We start from the raw sequence: 4,343 nt of genomic DNA, 5'->3' as shown, positions 1-4,343 counted from the left end.
GTAATGTGAGGCACTTATGGGTGCTGGATATACATTACAAACATGAATATCCTTTCTCATCGTCACTGAAATGACCTTTCACACTATCCTACTCTCATCAGTGTCTTTGCTAAAAGGATTGGCAGCTTGCACATGTCTGTATTTCAGGCTGTGGTTAATGCATGTGCATTCCCTGCTTTGGCAGGTGCAGTTCATAATCTCAAGGACAGGGATCCAGTTATGTGCTAAATGTGCAGGTCGGCTGTGGCATCACTGAACCAAGTCCTGGCAGATTCTGTACAACAGGTTTTCATTGCAGGGATCATCTCCAAATTACTGATCGATAATTTGTGGGTGGTACATGCTGTAATAGTTCCATTATAACATGCAGTGCAGAAGGAACTCCAATCAGTTTCAGGTTTTTGGCACAGAAGAGCTGCAAAGCTGTATGTGGTTCTCACCATGGAATTAGGCTGTGAACCCTTCTACTGTGTTGTAGATTCAATGCGAATTCAGAAAGTGGCTATGCAAATTTGTGAAAGTAAAACTCTTGAAGGATAGGGAAGCACAAATATGTCAACTCTGGGTCAAGAAGTCTGAGCTGCAAGCTGGTGGAGGTTGTGAGAATATGCTTTAGTGTTATCATTCCAAGTTATTTTTAATTTTTTTTTTCCCTTTACATTCACTCTTGGTATCTGTTGGAGCTGGAGCACTGAATTGGCTGGCTGGCTCAATGCAGAGATCTTATAAGTAAGTTCTTAAAATCCTTTAAGGATTTTTCAGTAGAAAAATTAAAGTTTTTTAGCAGCAAAGTCTTTTTCAAAAGTCTTAGGGGTGCTTCAGCACTTAGTGGATAAAGGGGAGTTGGTGATAGTCTGCAAACTGAGGGTAAATATGTTTGTATCTTCTTGAACCTAAATCCCTTTGTTGCTCTCTCCCTGGAGGCTGTGCCCTCTAGGGGTCTACCAGCAAGCTTAGGCTACCTGATTTAAACTGATGTTCCCCTGTCTTTAAGGTGGTCAGTGGTGGCTGAGTTACCACCCTGGTATGGAATGTAAAGTAATGTGAATAATTTGCTTTATTATGTAGAAAAGCTAAGGAATTGTAACACAGATGGGATTCAACTGTGTCATTCCACCTCCTTCCCTATAGGTGCTTGGACTTGTCTCAGCATATTGCCTGGTTTCATTGGAGCAGCAAATCCAAAAAACTGTCAGGTTTCCATTATCACCATGTCTTTGGCACATGAGGTAGATTTGAAGTAGATGATTCATGAGAATACGTTGTTGGAAGGGGCTGTGCTGAAATGTGTGTGACAGATGTCAAAGAAATACTGCTGGAGTATTTTAAGCGCTGCTCCCAATTCAGGCATTCCTGCAAGAGTAAATATCCTATAGCAACAAGGAAAAAACCCTTCTGTACTCATCAGCAAGTGCTTTGTATAAGGTTTTCTGGAGCCAGGCTGAACACTTCTGGTGCTGACAATAGATAGATACAGAATGACAATAATAAAGTCATCCTTCTGGATGGCATTCTGGGACCCATTGCTGTGCTTCCATGCTACTATTCAGCTCTTTTGTAAAGGTGATTTCCTCTTCACTGCCTTTTGTAATTTCTTAGCACTGTAAATGGAACACTTGCAAAAAATTTGGGTAAAATGCACAAAAATTTACAAGTTCCTTGTAAATGCCAATTACAGTAGCAGATATGCAAGCTCAACTGATTTCCTTGTATATATGAGTGTGAGTAGGACCAGCTTGGGAAAGTTACTCAGATGGAAAAGTTGCCACAGATGCAAGACTTTATTAAACCATATAAATTACTAGCTATATGTCTTGTGCATTGAAGTATCACTGTGATGGAGGTTCTTAAAAATTAGGACAAAATTAAAAACAAAGCCCAAACTCTCCAAATAATTTAGAAATTCCAGACAGGATAGTAGGAGTAAAACCAGTCCCCTTAGATGAGAGTGAAGGGCAGTGCATGCCAAACTTAGGCCAAGGGCCCTCTTGCTCTTGTGGCTGCTCTCTAAGAACTGTGAGGGGAAGAAGCTGAAATTAATAAGTTTGACCAGAAAATATTACTAAATATACAGTTAAATCACATTTTAGATTTTAAAAAAATATTTTTCCTGATCATAGCTTGTGTTAACAGTTTGATATCTTTATTTTGTGCTACAGAATCATGTTTGTGTCAGGACAACAAGCAAAAGAAAGTCTCTGTAGATCAGGTGTGTAAGTCCCTTTCCTGAGGCACAGAAAACTCAGAGAGGTGGCTTTGTTATCTGAAATTTTCATCTTCTGCACAAGATTTTAAAAGATATAAAGAAATATATGCCTTAAGCATAAGGAACTTAAACATATAATAACACCAGAATCAATGATTTCTGCCTAGAGAAGTGACCTTTTCTATAGCAGCCAGTGTTCTTTTTTATCAATATTTGATGAAATGCTTTAGGCTGAGCTTGTTGTTAACAAATGAGGTAAGTGAGTGTAAGTGTTGTGTGCTCGCCGTGGGCTCATGGGCAGTGCTGTCCTTCCCAGCTGCTGGACCTCCTCAGAGGCCATGTGAGGCTGTCAGTCTGGCTTATACACCTTGCTCTTGCACTGAAATATGTATGTGTGCCTTTGTGTGTATCTGCTTCTATTCAAAATATTTAATTCCTGCTTTGTGGCTGATTCTATAATGATGGAGTTAAAAATCCATTTCTGTGTTTTCATCCAGTATAGCCCACGCTCCAAGCAGTGGCCACAGTAATTGTCTCTCCTCTTGGTTTCTGTCTGCAAGTTCAAATGAATTCCGTGATGTGATACTGTCAGCTAGTTTTGTGCTTTCATGTATTTGCTCAAAAAGAAGCACACTTTTGATGTTGTTCTACTTATGTCTCATCAAAGCTTTCGTAGCAGCTGCATTTCATGGTTCTCTGCAAAACCACCTGGAAAACGTCCATCGTCTGAAAGTGATATTCTTAAGAGCGCCTTGCAGACTCAGATTTGCAGGTTGCTGAATGCTGCTAAATTGAAAACGACCCTATTTGAAAGGAAATGGATGCCGTCAATCCTTTAAGAATATCAAAAGCTACAGTACAAACAGCTCACAAAATGTAATGGGTGTCTAGAGATCCAGCTGTAAAGCTGCACTGCTAGTGCAATCTGTTGAGTTTGAGTCATACAGTGTAAGATTTTTGCATATTTCTCTTAAAATGATTTTGTAGTGAATGGCTATTTTAAACATTTACTGAATATGTGATTGCCTGTGCTTATTGAAAGAGACAAGACCTGTATTTAAAGGAATTGTAGTTAAATACTCCTGTTACCTTCATGTCTTTTCCCATCAAATTGTCAAAAAGAAAACCATATGTAACAAGATTTATGTCTGCTTATCCAAAAGTACATACATTTAAAGGATCATTGAAAAAGGATCATTGCTGCAGTTCAGAAATGGTTAGAATAGTATTTGAAATTTTTTTAAAGGGAGATGAGGAATAAATTATGCATATTTATATGAATTTACTCATGAGGTCCTCAAGGAACTGTTTGTGTACTTGTGCTGGTTTATATGTTCTATATATGCATAAATTATTAATTAAAAAAGTAAATAGTATTATCAACAACAAATTTTGTTTCCTCAATGATCTTAAACAATGAAAACTGAATTCAACTGCAGAGAGCTCGAGAAGGATCTTATACTACTGTATGATGCAGTAATATAATAATAATTTTTTCATAGTACCAGGTAATAAGAAGAGGAAATCCTAATATAATTCTACAGTGATCTCTAAATGGGCTATTGTTATTCAGAAGAAAAAAAAGAAATCTCAGAAATATTCTTGTTGGTTCTCTAAAATTGTCAGTTGAGGGTTTACACTCAAATATTCCAAGTGGCTTTAGAAAATAGTAGTTTTGATGAAAACTCTATCCATTTTTAACAAATTCGTTTTGAAAAAGAATTTTATTAAAAGAGTTCTCACGTCGACCTTATTCATTTTAAGTAAATCTGTCAAATAAAATTAAGATCCTTAAAGGTCCAAAATGAACAGAAAATATGAAGCGAAATGAGAAACTCTGTCATCCCTTTTTGTTTGTTTTATTCTATAGTAATTTGCTATTCCTCTCTATCAATCATTTCTAGTGGCACTTAATGCTGTGATTCATACCATTAATTTATTCCAAGAATTACACAGATAGTATGTAATAATTAACTACTACATGCTGTAGTGTGGGTTTCACTAAGTGCTACATGAAAGGACAGATATCTCCATACTGATCTGACACTTTTTGCTGTTCAGGTGATATAAAGGAGCCAGATGCTGCCTGTAATTAATCAGCAGAGAATTGTTCTGTTGATGGAAAGCTCTCAGCTGG

The 4,343-nt window shown here is 37.3% G+C and overlaps 1 long non-coding RNA gene across 2 annotated transcripts; it reads left to right on the top strand.

Annotated features, from left to right (window-relative positions):
• The first annotated feature begins 219 nt into the window (after positions 1-219).
• LOC146431737 (uncharacterized) lies at positions 220-3,596 on the top strand. Of its 2 annotated transcripts, XR_014854639.1 has the most exons (3): positions 220-729; positions 1,132-1,229; positions 2,160-2,193. It is a non-coding gene; the product is annotated as an uncharacterized LOC146431737 (long non-coding RNA). The 2 variants fall into 2 exon arrangements; XR_014854638.1 differs by having other exon boundaries at positions 1,132-3,596.
• The last annotated feature ends 747 nt before the right edge of the window (positions 3,597-4,343 follow it).

This window comes from Lichenostomus cassidix, chromosome 12 (assembly GCF_008360975.1).
Source record: "Lichenostomus cassidix isolate B80296 chromosome 12, HeHo_3.0, whole genome shotgun sequence".
In the NCBI taxonomy this organism is placed as follows: Eukaryota; Metazoa; Chordata; class Aves; order Passeriformes; family Meliphagidae; genus Lichenostomus; species Lichenostomus cassidix.
This window is presented reverse-complemented; position numbering and strand designations above follow the sequence as displayed.